This window comes from Taeniopygia guttata, chromosome 12 (genome assembly GCF_048771995.1).
Source record: "Taeniopygia guttata chromosome 12, bTaeGut7.mat, whole genome shotgun sequence".
NCBI classification, from domain to species: Eukaryota; Metazoa; Chordata; class Aves; order Passeriformes; family Estrildidae; genus Taeniopygia; species Taeniopygia guttata.
The window spans coordinates 3771412-3791835 of record NC_133037.1 but is presented as its reverse complement, the minus strand read 5'-3'; the positions used below and the strand labels follow the sequence as shown (position 1 = coordinate 3791835).

The following is a 20424-nucleotide window of genomic DNA, read 5'->3' as shown; positions in this document are numbered from 1 at the left end:
GCATTGCCAGCTGCCTGGAATCACTCCTGGACCCAGTTTTTTCCTGTTAACCTTCATAATTGTATTATTATGGGCAAGCCCACAAACCGTGCTACAAAAAGCTGTAAAAAGTACAGCTTCCACCCTTTATTAGATAAGCAGCCAGATCCAAACCCAGCTGCTGCAGACAGAAAGGCAACGCAGATTTACTGAACGTGTTTCTTCACCTATGTTTTACATAATGCAAGATGTGCCTACTGAAAAAATAAAAAAAATAAAGCTGACAGGGGGTGCAAAGGGATTACAGGAGGAAATAAGTTTGACCTCAATTTTCTTGAAAACTTACAAAAACATATATATATATATAAATTTGGGAAGATCACAGATGTGAGGGCATAGCAGCGCCGGGCAGGAGAGTCAAGGCAGGAGCTACCTCACTGGGTGCACGTGAGCTGGGTGAGGGGTGGGACAGCTGCACACCCCACAGGGTTTTGTATGAGCTCATGACGAGGAAGAAGAAGAAGAGGAGCTGCCTCTCGTGCGCACCCCCTCGTGGGCACAGCAATGGGCACCATGGCTGGAGGGATGGGGAGGCTGCACAGATATGCTTGGCCAGGGGATGGAAACTGAAGGAAAACCCTCCTGGAACCTCAATCAGACCAGAGCGCAGCCCCCTCACCTTCAGGAGGGGAGCAAAGCCCTTCTGGCAGCCACATCCCTCCTGGGTGTGCCAGGATGGATGGGATCCCCTCCCCGCTGCACACACATGCAACAAGCATTTTAATTAATAAAAGTAAAACTAAAGTATTACATGTAGCAGCAAAGCATTATTAAAAGCCATAATGTCTCAAAGGTTCCTATGAAGTCATGTTCTTACAATTCACTCCAAAGAATTTAAAGACAAAATTACATGCTTGGTAATACTCCGGGGAGCACGCTTTTCTATGTGGCCCATTGTTTGTGTATGATGCATGGCTTTGAGAAAGTGGCATTGTTAAAGGGATCATAAATCACAAAGGGGAAGTTTGAAAATTTTTTTTAATTTTTATTTTATTTTAAAGAAATCTACTCCAGGCAGGGCTTTCCTCTGCTGTGGAGTGCTCAGCTTATTTCAGCAAATGAGCTGACATCAGACTAACACAGGCTGTGGGGGCCTCAAGCTGCTCAAATGAACATCTCCTTCTTCCCCACAGTCTCTCCAGAGAAATAAGCATTCCACAGTCAGTATCGCAGGATTAGTATACCTGATTCCAAGGGAACGTTTATTTTTCTAAAGATAACTCTCCAAGATAAAATCTTGAATTTTAAAGAGCAGCACTAAACTTCTGCATTGCCTTTTGCAAAGATTTCTTGGTGCGGTTTGCCACCTTACTCTTTTTCAAATGATCTCTGGCTTTAGTGTGGTTATTTATTTTTAGGCATATTAGTTCTGAATTTGGAGACCAGTGGTCTCTGTGTACTTCAACAGCAAGCAGCAAATGCCAAAATCACTTACTGCCCACAGGCACCCACCCCATCCTTCTCTGTGCACATCAATTAGCCAGTAGCCTCCTCCCAGAGCAACCACAATGAAGTTACAGCTCTGATAAGGCTGATGTGCTGCACCTCTCACTGGAGCTGAAAATGCAGAAGAGTCTCCATGATGCTGCCCAGCCTCAGTCCAAACTCCACCAACCAACCCGAATGAAAACCAACAAAAATTCCAGGATGTCACCATAAGCCCGTCCCAACATTCAGGAGTAACTCCCTGCTAAGAACAAACCACACAGAGCAATTTGCAAGGGAAGAACCAACACATTCAAGGATGAATCAACAGGGACCAGCCAAGCCAGAAAGGTGGGAGTGTCTCCAGGCTCCAGAAGCCCAGCCAGGCACCACTGGAGGGTGGTTTTCAGACACACACAAGCATATACCAAAGCACCTGCTTCTTTAAGTGGGTACCCCAGAGCATAAAGCAACCAGGCATCTTCCTCCCCAGGGGCCAGATCCCAAAACACAGATCCCATGGGTTCACCCCCTGAGTAAGTGAAATTCCTCTGTCACACCATCTCTTATAGTCTGCTCCACGTGTCTATAATTTGTGTTCTGTGTATGTATTTCATGTGTCTATTCACATGCAGAGGAAAACCTCCAGCAGCATTCCTTCCTACTGTGAAGAAATATTAAACTTTTCAAAGCAAATCTTAAATACTGGCTGTTACCTTTATGGATGCACCAGTACTTCCAGCAGTACAAGATTTCCAGCTACAAATCATCTCTATAAATCACATTTCCCTGGGAATCAGTCCTACATCTCTGCATCCTACTGTCCATATAGCTCCTGTACTACACACAACAAGCCATCCTATCCACTTTTTAACTATTTTCCTGGATGTTTTCCTGTTGCAGCACACAAGAAGTACAAGGTATTTGGGTTTTTTTTTCAAACTTAGTCACCAGACATAGTGACTAACATACCAGGTTAATATAAATGGCCTTTACTCCTGGCTGGCATAAATCAGCACAGCTACAGCAAGTGCACAAAAATTGAGGAACTGTGTCAGTTTATGCCAGCTAAAAATCTGACCCCATTCATCTGATTTGCCTCGAGATAGTCACTACAGTCAGAATGCAAGAATAAATTAGCATGGATTAAACCTAGGAAAACCTGCTGAGGAAACTTGAGTGTGTTCAAATGCACAGAACTGGAGTTAACTTCACTTGTAATTGTGCAGCTTAAGTCATGTAACCTAAATACCATTAAGTAATAGGATCAGTCCATAACTATATCAGCCCATAACTATATTCCTCTTGTATTTATCCCTAAATATAAGAGGAAAAAACCCAACCTTGCTATTTAAGGGCCAACTACTCACAAATTTACCATGGTTGACTCGAGAAACACATGGCACCTTCCCCTGCCAAAACATCTGCCTCCTTCAGGAGAGCTGACTTCATCCAGCACTGGTGGAAGGTCTCTGCATTATTCTTACAGTACTGAGTATTCAGCTGCCAACACTACATGAAGGAACTATTTATGCTCCATAAAAGGCTTGGATGTAGTCTTGAACACAGGCAGAAATGAGAGCGCTAAATCAAGCTAATTATTTTGAGACCTTCCAACTAGAAACATTATTACAATAAAATCCACGTGTTTCTCAACTTGTGCACCTTGTGAAGGATTTCTACTCTGTGTGTTCAGAAAGGTCATCATATGGAAACAATTACAGCACACAAGCTTAAACTGACTTCTACCAATGCAAGGACCCTTGACCCATCTTTATGGGCATTTTAAATAATTTATGTGCAACTTGAATGCAATCTGCTCTACCCGACATCTCTGACCCAGAGCATATCGAGGTTTATGTTGGGTTTCTTTAACACTGAGACCCTGTCAAGGGAAGATGTGATCTATGCTGTTACAACAGGAGCTCTTCTCCACCAGCCACTGAAGCAGGGCTCTACCAATCCCCATTGCTGCCCCTCTGCCAAAATGTTCTGGCCAAAAAAAAGCTTATTTTGCTCTTCTTTAGGGTTTCCTGTAGGCAAGATCTCTCTTTTCCCACCTCTCCTGCAGGATGCCCAAAAAAGAACCAGGAAGAGCTGGTGGAAAGGGGAGAGCTTCACCATGGTCTGAAGCAGAGCATGGCCACAGCTCCCACAGAAGAGTTCATTGTGAGGGACACAGCCCTGCCCCTCCTGGAAGGGAACACAGGTTTTGAAGTAAGGCTTAAAAAAGCCTTAATACTTTTTACCTGGGAGAACTGATTAGCAAAAAATACTTTCTGGGAGCTCATGGAACGCAGTGCCTGTGCCATGTCCTCTTCAAGGGACACGGGAAGAGCCAAGCCCCTGGGGAGAGCAGTGAATCCCCCCAGGAGCAAGCAGGGAGGGCAGAGAGCAGTGGGGATGCTGCTGCAGGGAGGGGAGGACACAATGCACAGCAGAAGGGACCTGAGCTCCTTTGCTTTCACAAGTGACGGGCTGAGGCCACCCCAGAAGGGGACTGAGTCCCACCTCACCTGCCAGGAGCCCCCAGACTTGGATGGATCCTCTCTGAATGGAGCTGAGAGGCGATCTCAGGAATCCTGCATGTGCAATTTCAGCATTTCAGGCCAAGTGAATGAGGAGGCATTCTGATACATGGAATGGTTTGGTTAGAAGGGACCTTGAAGACCACCGTGTCCAACCCCCCTGTCACAGGCAGCTCACCCTCCACTTTGGGCTCCCTGCCTTTATCTTCAGAGGGTTCTCGTTGGTAACCACAAACTAATCCACCCTAAGCACGAGCCTGATTTAAATCAAAGTGATTTGAATCACTGATTCTAATCATGGTTTATATCAAAAAGCAGGAAACACGGTTTAAATCATTGATTTCAATCTTGTTTTGCATTTGTACTTTTGTGTTTATTTTCCTAAAGAAGCATCAATTCTAATTGGTTAGCAACTTAATAAAATATGGCCTTTTCATTACCTTAATTTCTCTGTCTGCTAAAGATGACAACAGGTTATTTTCACATTCATTTGCATCTCTAAGTTTTAAGCTATGACTATGTTAGAAATCATGACAGTTTTTATTAGTCAGCAATTCCAGGATTCATATTGATCGTCATTTGGTTGAAAAATAAAACTGAAAGAAAATGAAAATAGCATTTTTATTGATTAAATGAAGACTGTATAAATATGCTGGATACATAATGAGTTTATTCATTTATGCATGTAAAACATTTACTGAACATGATCTGTTGTAAGAATATGGAATATATTATGATCACAGCAGTATTAGATCTCAATCTTCCACACCTTTATTTTATTCCTAGATTGGAAAAGGAGAGCAAGGTCTCCTTTTCACAGTTTTTACTGAATCATCAAAGGAATTACTAAAACTAATCATTCAGCCCTATCTCAATGAACACTGAAACCAAACTTGGTCTACAGAAGGTCATCTAAGCTTATCAATATTCACATGTTCTAAAATAACTGAAAGAGCCAACTTCAGCTAGGTCTTTGCGCTTTTTTTAAAATGTAATCAAAGATTTTTATTTTGTATTTAATCATTTATGTACAAAAAGTTTGTTTCAATTCCAGTATAATCTAAAAATAGTATTTTAAATATTTTAAAACTTAAACATCATAGAATTTAAATAAAAGTAATATTTAAAAACTGTCTAAAGCTAAATCATTTTGTCTGCCCATTTAACTTGCATTTCTAAATAACTTAAAAATGTCTAAATATTAAGCAGGTTATAACTAGTACAGTTAAAAAAACCTTACAAAACAGAAAACAAAACAAAAAAATAAGCTCACTTTTCTTTAACTTGAGAAATTCAAATTCAGGAGGTATTTAAAAAAAAAAAGAAAAAAGAGCTGATTTATGATCCTGGGTTCAAAGTTCTTGGTTCTCTGCTACCTGATGACTCTGTAAATATTCTGGCTTTGCTGCATGAGGTGATGTAACACCCCCAGCCCCACCATCCTCACAGCCAGGATACCCATACACAGCCCCCCTGAAACAAACTCCTTACATTACAGTCTGCTGCAAAACCCTATTTAAGGAAAAAAAAAAAAAAGGAAAAAAAAAAAGGCAGCCAGAGGGGGGAAGTGAGGGGGAGGAAGAAAAGAAAAGTCGCTCTATTGAGTACAGCATCTCTACCACACATAATTCAAGGACTATAGCTGGTATGAGTTGGGGGGTAGGGGGGAGAAGTGAGCTTTTTTTATCCTTTTCCTTCAAAGAAACACATCAGAAATAAACTGCTATTCATATAGGTAAATCCTCATCACGTTTACTGTCATCAAATCTAAATAATAATACAAAATAACCCAAAATACCACAGAGGAACGATATATAAAACATGTGGTAAATAAAAGTTTAACAAATCCCTGGAGAGTTACCACCAGCACTGAATGTGGTATTTCTTTCCTAAAGAATTCACAGATTTCAAAAATAATAATTACAATCTGCATGGTAATAAGAATTTGGGTGTTTCTTTTAGACTTAAAATAAAAACGATTACATATAAATACTACCTAAACATACATGTCATCTCAATCAGGAGGGACTGAAATGGAAGAACACACAGCTTACAGGCAACTAGTTCTGAAAATATAAATGTACACTGTTCTTTAAATACAATTTTGTAAGTTTAGATTTTATGGCAATTTGAGATCCCATTTTGACAGTCTTGTATGCACCACACACCTCCTCCCTATAAAAAAACACATATAGAAAGGTATTCGTGTCCTTGGTTAAGGCAAGATAACAACAAGCTTTTTTTCAAAAAAAAAAAAAAAAAAAAAAAAAAAAAAAAACACCAAAAAAAACCCGCAATTTAAAACAGAAAAAAGGTCTTGTAATAAGAAGGCCATTTTACTGTTTATGTTACAATTCTAAGTGATTGGATGTAGCATAAAGCCATGATTATTTTCCTGCGGTCACAATATATGTGATTTAGAGTATGTTTAGGGAAAATGTTAACTGAGACACAGGGCTGTAAACAGACCCAGAATTTGGGCACAGAAATGAAAAATGCAGCCCCTTGTGCTAACCCACATCCAACCCGTGTGCAACTTGATTTATTGTTCAGAGTTCACTGCAAAGGAGTGAACCTCTCTCTAATGCCATACAAATTTGGCTATCAGCTGTCCTATGCAAATTTTCCTCTAATTACATATGCATTACTGAGCTATGAAATAAGTCAGTGTGTTGTGGTATGTGAACACATCCCGCTCTTGTTTTTGAGCATAATAGTTTTCAGTGTCTGCAGAGTGTTCATATCCTGTGGACTTCTCTTTTTTTTCCCCCCCCTTTTCCTTTCTATCCTGTGGACTTCTCCTCCCCCACATTTTTTTTTAATGAGACACCTTTTTTCCTAATAAAAAAATAAATTAAGACAGAATTCGTTTTCTAAACCTGTTCTTAAAAGAATATGAATTCCAGTCAGAGAGAGGTGAAGCAAAAGCCAAGGACTGTTGTTTTATTTTGTGTAATGAATTAGCTTTCAAAAAGGTTGAATAAACAAACAGCTACCCAAAAACATTTTTGTGAGCTAATTATGTACTAAGCAAGAAGTAATTTTATCCTTATACCCACATTTTACGTTTTGGGCACTTCTATTTCATGTCCCTTGACACCTTCTCCAATAATCCATCTACTTTATATTGGAAAGCCTCACATGAATAAAACTTTATGGCACTACAGGCATTTAGCCTTCCACTGACATTCCTGGCCTGTTCAATTCTGCAATTCAATCAAAATCAAATCTCAAAATCCTCTTGTCAGCCAGCGCTGCTTTCATATGCCCGAGCCCTGTGTAAGGATAACTGCATCCAATCTTTCCCCCAAGCAGTGCTTATATTGTTTTATTACAGCTCAATGAGTGGAGTTCAAAATTACATGCAGCTGCCTACTACTGTGGTCTGTCTGTGCTACGCATGGACACAAGTATTGCCCACCAGGCTTGAAATCATTCACTTACTGGTCTGGCAAGAGAGACTGCGAGCACTTCACTGTGTGGAAGAACATCCTGCCTGCTAGATCTAAAGAGGGTGATGTTAGCAGATCAGTCCCTTTATAAAGGGATTGTGAAAGCCCTATGAAATGCAACTCAAATGTGCTCGATGTTAAGCATGTGCCTACTGCACATAAAAGCAAAGATAAACCTCAACATGCACTACTCATTCGTGGAAAGCTTGTGAGGGAAGATAAAGGACAGGGGAATAAAAGGCATCTCACGGAGTTTTATATGTGTTTTAAATGATAAAGCTTCATTTAGACAATTTTTATCTTTTCCTTTCCCCCCTCCCCAGTCTTCACACTGAAGCAAAAGGATGAAACAAAGCTAATTAAATACTATTTAATCAGATGAATAATGCAGCCACTTCAGATCAAATTGCTTAAAAACTCCTGCAGCACCAGCTCCCGTACAGCCTGGCTGCAGGGAGAGAGAGCATCAAAACTGGGCAGGATTTCCACCCCACACTTGCTGGGAGCTGGAGGTAAAGAGTGTCAAGAGACAGCCTCCCAGGGCTGGGAAACAGCAACAGCCATGAGCTGCTGGAAAAGGGTTCATGCACAGGCTGCCCAGCCAGGTACCAGCACAACCCTCCACATCCAGCAGCAGCATCCTCTCAGCACACAGGGAATTCCACTGACACTCCTACAGGTTAACCTGTGGCCCATCACATTAACATTTAGTGATCATTTTTACTCAGCTTTCCGTCAGCATTTCACGGTATTACAACAGTGACCAAAATGAAAAAAGAAAAAAAAATAAAAAAGAAAAGAAAAAATAAAAGAATAAAAGCCTTTTATCAAAGGCTATTCATCAAATATTGTACCATGACTAAATTCTGTAAGACTAGCAAGTGAGAAAACAGAGGCAACACATTGTTAGACATCATGCTGAGAAAAAGCTCTCTCTGAGATGAACCCCATTACCTTCCAGCACACAGGTCTGAGAACCAAGCTAACCACACAACAAACCACCAACCTATGACAGCAGCACTGAACTGCTCGTCCACAAATCAAGGCTTCATTTCTTTTTCAAAAAAATAGAGGATGAAAAAAAGCCCACTCAGCTGCTGTGCAACTGCTCACGTGTTGGTTATGTAGAACCAAACCCAGTCGTGAGGCTGGCCAGCTTTTGGGCTTTTCATTGCCTTTATTCAAGAGTAGTGTGGATGACTGTGTGTGCATCACACATGTGCCTGGTAATCTCTTTCTACATCTATTTGTACAAAGCCTGGACAGGGAAACCTGGAAATGTGACAGCAGTGACCGATCCTGGAGCCACCGAGTGTGACACTCCAGGACAGAGGCACAGCCCCCAGCTCAGGCACTGGGACACAGCCCACACAATGCAGTTGCAAGATCCCACACCTGGCAAGGGTTTGTGGCCAGGCAGTCACATCTCCTTCATGTCTAGTTATGGTACAATGACAGATTTGGGAACGCTTGTACCAAATCTCAGAGTGCAATGATCACAGCCATTTCAGCCACCTCCTTCCCATCTGAAACCAACAGCATCTTCCTGTACAAGACTAAAGCTTCTCCAGCAGAGATGGACTGGGTAATGGAGCACCAAAGCCCTGGGGGAATTCCTGCACAGCTCCTCACAGCCGCTCTGTCCCCACACGCCTCACATGCTCAGGGCCAACACGGAAAACCCTCAGAGGAAATACAACTTCCCTTTGTTAAAGCTACTGAGGGCAATGAGGGTGAGGGAAGGAGCAACAAGCCCTCCATCAGCCTGCAGATCAGGCTTTGCAGCTCCACACACGGCTGAAACTTTCAGTTTTGGGGTGTTCTGTAGCCTGAGTCACAACTCCCCTGGGTGCTGCACATGTACCATGACAGCACATCTCCCCCACCCCCAGGACAGGGATACCTGTCTGGCCAGGGGACCAAACTTGGCCAGTAAAGTGCTGAAAAAACATCAGCAGAAGAACCCTGCTTAGAAACAGTGGATATGGTCCCTGTCAATACGTGATGACATATCAACATTACAGAATCCAAAAGTGGAGGCAAACCACTTGGGCGTGCACTGGGGCTAGGGAGGGGAGAAACCGTCTCGCTCCACACGCACACTTGTAGGAAGTGACAGAGCATCACGTCTGCCTGCCACCCGAAACACATTTAACAGCCTATAGATAGCAACCCAGCGAGACGGAGCCGGCGCAGGCGCCCCGGGTGACTCTGCACCTGTGGCTGTGCCACCAATCCAAAGGGACCGGAGGCAAACCGGGATCTGCAGCTCCCAACGCCTCCTGCAGCACCACCATCACAGTATTTACTGTAACACATGTGACTTAGTGAAGCCCCAGATTAATTAAATGAACTCCTCCATTAATCAATCAATCAATCCTGCACAGAGCAGTTGAAATATTGAATTACTTAAGAGCAGCATCTTTATATAGGACTTTTAAAGGTCTGCTCTGGAGGACCTTATCCCCCGTAATTAAATTCAGCCTCACAAGCAGAGGAGCATAAACCCAGAGGAGGCTCTGGGGTTGCAAGAGCAGGAACATGGGCACGTTCCTGGGTGGGTGGGAAACACCAGCTCCTGCCTTAGGAAACTGCTCCATCCCAAGGGGTCAGTGAGCTGCTTCCCAAAACAAACATTCCTCTGAACCTCCCTTGGAAACAACCTCCCCACGCACTGGGCTTCTCCTTGTTCAGTCAGGATCGCTAATCAATTCAGGAAGAAAAGCAAGATCAGGATTGCCCAATCCTAAGGAACAGCTCACTTCCAGCTGGCAGAGCTGGAACAGGGGGAAGGAGGAGAGCAGAGCCATGTGCTGGTACTCTGGGAATACCTGAATGCATACATAATAGTTGCAAAACCTGTAAAGTCAGTAGAGGTTATCTAATTTTATATATGGTGAAATTTAGGCAGAGAGAGTTGAAACACGTTGTTCTGAGATGTGCAGAGCACCGGTAAGAATGTCAGTAATAAGAACACCAATCTCCCATCATCCTGAAAGTCAGGCACACAAACTGCTAATACGATCAATTTTGTCATCTGTGGGTCCACTTGAACCACTATATTTGGACATCGAAATAGGAGGAATGAATTCTACACTTCTTCCCATCTTCATTTCAGTTGGGATAAGACTGGTGCAGCTATGGTTTTAAGTGGGGGAAAGGACAACAGGGTGAAAAAAAAATTCTAGTCCATGCATATAATCATCCCAATTACTGAAAAATCCCCATCATCAGAAACTTCTCTCATAGCATGCAAATTGCTGTTTCCCTTAGGCAACAAAAAATTAAGTTTCACAAGGCTCCCCCTCAAAAAACAGACCTATAACATCTAGGCAAAAATAACTAATCTTGGTATGTCTTCCCCACCCCCAGCAAATATAAATATTTTAGCTATTTCAGCTGCAAGAGTCTGATTTAAGTGGCTATAACTTCTTTAGGGCTTGCCCTTCTGCTTCCAGCCTTTCCCACCACCACCAGCTATCCTGCCCTGGGCAGGGATCTCAGTGCAGCACATGGACTGCCCTGACTGCTTCTCCCAAACACAAAGAGAACAGAGTAACAGCCTTGAGATCTTGGGACAAGATACAGGACCCAGAATTAAATAAAAATGCAGCAATATGAACACATACTTCACTGCTCAACAGTCACTATTTTTTTTTGGCAAAGACAATACCAAAAAAATAGAAAAGGCTTATTACAAGCCCTAAATGTAGGATGGCACAGCATGTTAACATATTGCTGTACATCCTTTATAGAATTGCCTCCAAAGCTATATTAAAATAACGTTAAGGTTGCAAAAACTAAGCAACAAAGTTGGCAACATCAACATACAATCCCGATTTACACCTTTGGAATGAGTATTACAATCAAGTCTTCACTTATACAATCTTATTTTTTTTTTCTGTGGGACTCCCATCTAATCCACAGTTATTAAACATTGCTATTCTCTTTATAAAACCTCTACTCACAGCAGCACACACTACTTATTCAGCACATGCTATGCGAATCCAGCATGAATACAGAATTGCCAAACTCCTCTTGACCACGGCTCTCATTCTCTCATTAGAGTACCAGAATGTTACGAAAAACCTTCTTACCTTCACTTGCAAAGATGTCTGATAGCATCACAACCACCTCAAGGCTGGGAAACCAAGACAAAGCACAAGGGAGGCTCTTGGTGGCTGCTGGTTTGAGTTACCCAAACTCAAGGCAGTAATCTAAGCCCACCCTGACTCACAGTCTTTCTGGAGCCTAACAGCCCCATGTGCTGCCTCATTTGTGGTTGCCAAGCCCAGATCACTTCTGTAAATTGACCCCAGGTGTCTCTTGGTGGGCATGCAGAAATGAGGAACCCAGAACCATGCAGCAAATTTGGAGCAACTGGGATTGGATGACATGCCAAAGACCAAATCAAGCTCTTTGGGAAGGAAAAAAAAAAAATCAACCCTCAAAACTATATGAAACTGTCAGAGTTTCACAGGTCTAACAGCCCAGAGTCTTGATTAAGGTCTGTCCCGCCTTAACTCTGTTGTTTCCTAAATCTCAGGTACCAGACTATGCCATCTTGAAGGCTGTTTTCACACACACCTGTTTTTGATGTATATAATTTCTTTAGAACTTTTTACTCTGTCTTTAAAAAGTGAGAATTGACAGAGAAGCAAGAAGCAGATACAACCAGAATGGCCAACAAGAGGCACACCACCAGTCACCACCACCAGAACTAGCAGCATAACCAGACACTGCTGGGTGGCACTGGGAGCTGCTGGTGGCAGGGCAGGGTGGAGGCATCAACCCATCCTTCTGAGCATCACCCCAACAGCCATAAGTGTGAGGTCCCCACAAGGAGCACTCCAATATCCTCAAACAACTTGAACTGCCTGGACAACTCCAGTGACTCCAAAGCAGTGTGAGAAACAAGGAGCTCCCACGGCTTCTCAGGGTACCCACTTCCCCCTGACACCTTGAGGCCATGGAGCCCTACATGGCACCACACGAGGAGGATGCTGAGGCACTGTGGGACACTGTGGGACTTGTCCTCCCCCAAGGCACCTGGGCAGGACCCTCCGTGCTCAGCAAAGTGCTCTGTGGCCGCCCTGGCTTCCCCTCACCAGTGACAGCTCCTGCACAGAGACACTGCAGCTCTGTTAAAAATACACACACACACACACACACACACACACACACACACAAGCACCCATACATTAAAAAAGAACAATTCTTTATATGGCAATGAGCTGGGCTGTCATTCCTGTCCATTACGCACCCGTTCGCGTTTGCTTGGGCAGCTGGAGAGACTTGGTGAGGTCAGTGGGTGCTTTCAGAAGACTTGCCACACTCCCAGCAGCTTAATTTCTAGCCCTGTATATGTTCAAGGAAGTCACAGGTGTTGTTCAGAAGTGGCAAATCTCAGTTTTGTTCAATACTTACATGGTATTATATGCTGGGGAAGGGGCTGCACTAATACACAGAAACTGCCAAGTATCACATTTTTCCCTTGATCTATGGCATTCTCCATCCTCCCCAGTAATTTGCACTTTCTTCTCTTTCAAAGACTCCCATAAAAGCCATTTACAGTCAATACAGTCTTATTAGCACCCGGTGTATGTTCTCTTCTCAAAGTATGTGTTTACTTTGACTTCCCCCTCACAGAAACAACAGGAGAGCGTTGCCATTTTATATCACAGACTCTCAGAGTCCAGGGCGTTTCGGAACACAGGTTAATAAAACAAAAATGAAATTTAAATAAATCAGCAAAAACCCAGCTGAGAAAAGCTTGCACTGCAGTTGCTCTGACTAAAGAGAACAGTGAAAGCCAAAAGGAAGGAGTTAACCTTTGTGGGAACAGCATCAAACAGTCGCTGCTACTTCAGTTATCGCTGCACCGGGGCTCGCTGCAGCAAACTGCATCCCTTGGCAAGGCAAGAGCATCACCTACACACTCACAATTCTCCAAGGGCCACAGCTACAGCACTGCCCTTTCAGTGTGGGGAACAACCAGCACCAGGTACACAGGAAAATCTGGTGGATTGAACAGGAAACTACCGAGAACTATTTCTGAAATGTAAATGAGACTCTGCTACATTCATTTCATTCTTGCCGTAGCACTGTGCTGAGATGAAGTTTCCATCTGTGATTTTCAGGACAGGATATCAGCCATTTCAGATGGCATCACTTCAGATGGAAGCCAGAGAGACACATTACTCAGATTTTTTTTGTTTTATAAAACTGTTTAAACTCAATTTGGTCTTTGTCCGGACAGAGCTTAGGGGGGATTAATTCACTGCTTTGGGGAACAACCTCGCAGTGAATACACAGATTTACCCCCCCACCATTCCTTTTTAAAATTACTATATTTTAAGAACAACTTGTATAAAGTTACAATTTGAAATGGACTTTATATTTTAAAAGACAGTTTTGATAAGGCCATGCTAAATACTGATCTTTTATTCCTACTTTGACTTCAACAAGTTAAACAGTTTATAGTATCAAACCTCAAGGTTTTGAAAACAAGAAAACATTTTCCCATATCTCACTGAAATTCAAGGACTCTTGGACTACCTGTGAAATTTAGTGTCCATATGCAAGCGACAGCACATCCAGCAAAATTATTTCAAACACTTGTTGTTTCTCTTTTGACAACATTTTCACCATCAGTCGCACAAATTTATCAGGAAAAAATGCTGAAGTCAATGATGATGCAATTAAGGCTTTGATTACACGATGACAGGAAATCGATTTTAAAGCAGATTATATCAACAGTTGGGCAAAAGGAGAGGCAGACATTATGGAAATCAGACCTTTTAATATCTTTAAGATTCCATAACCCCAGAGAGCATCTTTAATTCACCCTCTTTTATTCCAGATGGTCTCATAAAAAAACCCCTAAGTTATCACATTCTGGTAGCCCATGCTAACACACTTCCTATGACATGATGCTAATACGTGTTAAAAACCAACATTAAAAAAAAAAAAGAAAATTAAAAATCCAAATTGCAACTATTTCCCCACCAAGGTGACATTTGCAACCACGAACATTTTTTAAAGACCCCCAGGATACAACACATCACTTACTTCCAGCGGGCAGGCATGGCAGTGCCTGGTGAAGGCACGCTGAGTTACACATAAGTATTTAAGAGCAGGATTTGGCTTCAGACTCCGCATGAAGGCAGGAATAGGGAACTATTGTGCTGCCTGTTTTCTCACAGCAGATCCCAGCTAGCTTTGGCTATGGATCCAGCACCGCCAGCCAATTTCAAGGATAAAAAAAAAAGAGCCTCCGACCCTTTCCTTTCTCTCCCTTTTTGTAATCTCTTGCAGGCACAGCGGCTCCAGCATGCAGCTCCCCTACCAGCCCAATATTTACACTAAACCACTAAAGGACTTTCTATTCTAATGCTATCTCATTGATACAAGATTACTCCTGAACCACATCAAACCCCGTAACACTGTGAAAGGCACAAACGCCGTCTCAAGAAAGAGGCGCAGAGTGGATTATTTTAGTCTCGTTATTTCAACGGCACTTTTTAGATTTATGTAAAAAGTAATGCAATGCTACAGTAAGTGTTTCTCCCCTGGGGGCAACTGAGTGTCTATATGGATTAAATGTACACGCGTAAACACTTGCGATAGCTAATTATGTTCCTGAAAGTACCCAATTCTTCCCATCTCTTAATCCTACAAAATAAAAACACTTCAAAAAAAAAAAAAATTCAGATAATCATCAATTTTATCTACTGTCTTTGAAACTCTACAGAGATTTTTCACCTGAGAATCAAAAAGTGTTAAAACTCCTGGCTCTTTTAACTCTCTTTTACAAAAGCTGCATGGATGTAAAAACCCCAACAGAACACAGCACTTGCTGTCTCCTCTGGTTGCACAGAACATGAAAGAGTAACCAGACATTTTTTATTCAAATGAAATTATACAAATTTTTTTTTTAATCTTTTTTTTTTTCCCTTCAGCATGCAAAAAACCCCACCCTATAGTGAACACAAGCTTAAAGCAATCTTTTCCAATGGACCATTTTACTTATTCTACAATTTCTTACCCAAATTACACAGGTATAATTATTTTGACACTGTAATGAAAAGAAAATGGGATTTGGGCACTGTGGGTTTATCTAATAACACTATTTCTTGCCAGACTTCACAGCACTGACAATCACAAAGAGCCCTGTCCATTCCAATAGGAAATATTTGATTTTACTGTAGGAACATTATTTATTTTCACCAAGTTGCTATTATCAGAAAGGATATGATAGCTGAATAATAAAAATGAAATCAAGAAATTCTGGTGTTTCAAGGCTTTATTTTTTTCTGCTCTCACTTTTGACATTTTCTTCCCCTGGAGAGACAAGATAAAGTGCTGTCATAAATGGGTGACTTTTCTTGTCAAATGACAGATTTGATTCTCCATGGCAACCACAAATCAAGGTGCTAGTCTGAATTAAAGCTTCTCTTAAAAGGCGTCTTTATGTTTATAAAATGAATTTAAATTAAATGGGTATTAGGTACAGTTTTTTACCTCCATTTATTTATTGACTAAGGAGCTCTGTGCTGCGTGGAGCATATTTGCATTTTAAGGAAAGACAACATATTGTACTGGCAGATGCACAAACAAAGCAAGTTACAAGGTCATGCTACATATACTAGTTTACAGTACTATGAATGGTATACAGATGGACAGCAAGCAGTTAAGAGGTACTTAAATACTGGAAAAAGCACAAAAATTACCTAGAGAGTAACAGATGAAGGAAATCTCTCCTCATTTCATAACACTGCTTTCTTCCACACACAGTTAATAGAGAGTCATGTAATTGTCACAAACAGAATGCCAAAAGGGAAAAAAAATGTAAAAAATCAGATGCTTCCTCCTGTGCCCTTATGCAATCTTACTATAGAGCATGATACGCTCTTACAAATGGTTGTTACCATGACTTTCAAATACCCGAATTTATCCCAGATTTCTAACTTCAACTGCTCTAAAAATTCACTTTCTTGAGGTCACAACACATCTGAATTTCTTTATTCAGAAGATGAGTCAGTGGAGCCTCCTAGTTCCACAATTAACCTCCCTTATTACCTCTTTCTTAAAAAAAAAAAAAAAAAAAACCTGAAACCCAGGGAACCTAAATTGCACTGTAATACTCTCCTCATTCCATTTTCCTAAAGAAATGGGAAAATCTTTGCACAGACATTGGACTTAAATTTTAACATATGGGTAAAGTCAAATATGTATTTTTACACGCAAGTAAACACTTTCAAAAATGCAGAGCGCATTATTTAAAAAAAATCAAAATACTGCAGGTTTGTCAGCCAATTCTCTCGGTTACCAGAGTCAAGTGGCTCCATATTCACTGCCCTTGTAAGCTCTGCCAAATTTGATTTTAAGCTTCCTGAAGTTAAAGAAGGTTTATACAGTATTAACACGAGATCTTCTCACACATTTCTCAAGTTATTACACAGCCTTTTATCCAAAATCACAATTTTAAGCGGCGCAGGAAGGCTTCAGTTCAGCTTCACAGGCAGAGATGGACAGAGGATGTCTTCATCCTGCTGCTGGGCTTTCTGCTACGCCTCACCGCCGATTCTTCCAGAGAAGGTGCAACAAAAGGGAGCCACAAACTTGGAAAATCTCTTTACACCCCAGCTCTATGCAGGATTTGGCCCCTGCACCCAGCAGCTTGGGGGCAGCCCCCACCTTGCTGCTGTGGAGCAGCTCAGACACAGATTTTGGGGTCCCGAGCCCAAATTATTGGCACCTGTGTGTAACCCAGAAATGTCCCAATTGAGTATCGACAGCTTTTCAACACAAATATCCCATCTTAGTAGTAAGGGAGGAATAACAGTCAGGCCTCTCTGGACCAGTGCGTAAACACTGGCTACATAAAAATCAAAGGACACTTTGCTAATGTACTACTGTATAAGTAACAGCCTCATTAAAATATGACTAATCTGTAGCAGAAATGTGCATTTTATGGGGTAAGCAATTGAATTTCTTACATTTTTATAGTGAGAAAAGAAAAAGAAAATGAGTCTACCTATTTCACTCGTACTGTAACCTGATCACAATGTTTATACATGCCCATCACAGTGCTATATAAATTAAGTCCCAAGAAAGGGTTTGAGAAAATAAAATATGGTTAACTTCAAACAACACCTCCAGCTCAACTCCTGAAAATCCTTGGCACTTCTTGCTAGGCACTTCTGGACATTCTTGAGGTTAAGAGCCTGTCTCCTCGAGGTCTAAATACTGAACTTTTAGGGAAAATTCCCCGAATTACCACCATGCAGAGAGATAAATGCACATGGAACATATTCTGCAGGCTGCTATACAAGCTGTGTGGTAGGTACTGGAGTATTGTCTGCTAATTAGGGGGATGGAGAGTGATGTCCACACCTCGTGCTTAGGTCTTGTCTCCATCAGCATCAAGGTGAAGCAAACCTGGTTAAAGTTGCTGGTCGGATGTATCTGCAAAAAACTGGGTGGTTTTCTGGGTCCTTAGAGCCAGCTGATAGCATGGGTTTGCTGAATGAGCTCTGAGCCCTGCAGATGCTAAAATTGTTGTGCAAATTGTATTTCAGAAATAGGCTTCCACAGAACCTTGTGCCACGGTGGTGTTTGGGACATGCTGCAGCACAACCAGCAGCAGCTCTCCACTTCAGCTCCAAGCATTCCAAAAGCAAACATGGCACAGGCAGTAAAACCTTGGAAGTGCACAAATTTGGGGTTCTTGACCTTTTCTGGGGAGTCATGGTATTGCTGAGGCTGCACCAAACCACTCAAAAACTGTGATATTTTCCAGTGTGGAGTAACTCCAGATACAAACATGGATTTGTTACAGCAGCGATGCAAAGAAGACAACTTGGCTTAAGTGCAGTAGATAAAGATATTTCTTCTTTCTCTTCAAGGTCTCAGCCATTTACTGGAATTAGTAGGGCTTTGATTAGCCAACACCTAAAATTTAAAGTGGAGTGAGCTGATGATGTTAAGTCTTCTTTGTGCACTCCGTGAGCATTTCTGAGGTGGCTTTTGGCAATTACATTAAATCCTCTCCTTAATTGTTGTGAAGCAGAACAGCTCACCTTTTCTATTACTTCTAATATCTGGAATTTTGTTTGATTGAGCATGAGCCCAGAGCTGGTGATAGTCATAAATTTTACTACTTTAATAGTATGTGTTATCTGACATTTCCTAACACCGAGCTTCAGGGCTTGAGACTGACCAGTCTTGACAGAGATGGACGCTTAGCAGAAGAGTTACAAAGGAAACAGCAGAGCTTTCAGTGATATTTTAAGCAGGGAAACTATGCAACATACTTTAAAAAGTGAAAAGACAACCAGGAAAATCTTTGGTTGGTAATCATAGTCAGGAAATGCCAGCAAATGTTTTGAGATGCAAGCTGAAAATGGGAAAGATGTTTAAAGCCAGCTTTGCTACCTTTAGCAGTGAACTATAAAGCTAATCACATATATTTTTGGGGTCCTTAATGTGGACCAGATGGAACTACACTGCACATAAATAAAAAACATTCTCTGGCTTGTGGGCTGGTTTGAATTTTGTTTCATTGGAGAAATGTGGAAGACAAAGTCACCAAGTAGGTTTTAGTCTGAGTAAACCGTGAAGCAATTATCAGAGTTCCAAAATGCATTTTCCATCAGAATCCCTACTGCCTTCTAGTCTTCACATGGAAGTTATTTCAAATCAACTTGAGACCTCATCAGGTCCACACCAACTAGGTTAGAGCAAGTTCAGGTGCAGCACCTGCTCCTACTGAATCCTTAAAAAAAAAAAAAAAAAAAAGGACATTCTTCTCATCAGTTATTTTGTCAGAAATAGTACTCATTAATTTGGGGAAATTTGATAACAAGCTGTGGAAATACTTGATGCAAACCTGCAAAGTAAATAAACTGAGGAGAATAATCTCGAATCTCTTTTTAAGTTATAAAATTATTTACTTGTTCTGATCTGAGCAAACATAAAAGAATACCTCTCCCTGGCTCCAGGCATTGTTACCATCAATTAACTAACAATTCCATAAACAATAAAAGTATTACAAAAACAGCAGCACATCCACACCTACACATTAGCACCAGTCAGCAAAAACCCCAACAAAAAACTACAAACACCACTTCCTACTCCTTAATTCCCAAAGGAAACTCCACCCCAGCTGCTGCAATCAAAAATACAGACTTAACAAAGTGCCTGCAAGGTTAAGTGGCAATTTTAGGTGTTACTTGGAACAGAAGTAAAACAATTTCAGACACAAGGGTGAGTGTAAGCTGAGAACTCCTCGAATAGAGACTTTCCCTAAATGACAATTTCTTGCAGAGAATCTGTTCTCAGCTTCAGGATGCTGAAAGGTGAATGGGTCTAGATGAAAAAAGAAAAAAAAAATCCAACTAGACAATGCATCACCGACTGACCCCAGAAGCAGCAGAGCTTCCTTGCAGCAGCACAGATGTTTTTTGGGAGAGGGCTGTATGACCACTGCTCCATCACGGAGTGGAAGTGGAGGGAAAGCAGGAAAAAGGGATTCAGCCTGCTTCCTCCCTGCCTCTTCTCCCTTTTGCAAGTCCACACTTGCCTCTTCCCACTGGTTTCTCAACTGTTCTCAGATTTCTGTGGGTCAACACAGCACTGCCTTGGCACTCACACAACGCCTGTGAAATCCAGGGAGTCATGCAAACACACCTGAATATGCAACATCTTTTCTGATTCATCATGAATAGGTAGGAGCCATTTTAATCAGGATGGTGAATGTCTCCATTCTTCACTTTGGAAAGTATTCTTTAAAAAAAAAAAAGTCATCCTGGCTTCCTGTTGCTCCTCAGCTCTCCCACTGATGGTCCAGAGATCCCTAAGCACATGCAGACCTTCACTGCAGGCAGTCCTTGCTCCTGCCATGAAGTCAGGCAGGCACTGAAAGGGGACAGTGCCAACAACCCAGAAATGCAGGCTGAGATGAATTATGCAAATAT

At 41.7% G+C, this 20424-nt stretch overlaps 1 protein-coding gene across 22 annotated transcripts in view; it reads right to left on the bottom strand.

Moving 5' to 3' along the window:
• The window catches only part of FOXP1 (forkhead box P1), a 422694-nt gene that overhangs the window by 295960 nt on the left and 106310 nt on the right, over nt 1-20424 (bottom strand). The window contains exon 1 of one of the 22 annotated variants that reach the window (XM_072934613.1): nt 14516-20325. The gene's annotated coding sequence lies outside the window, so the exon portion shown is untranslated. 22 annotated transcript variants of the gene reach the window in all.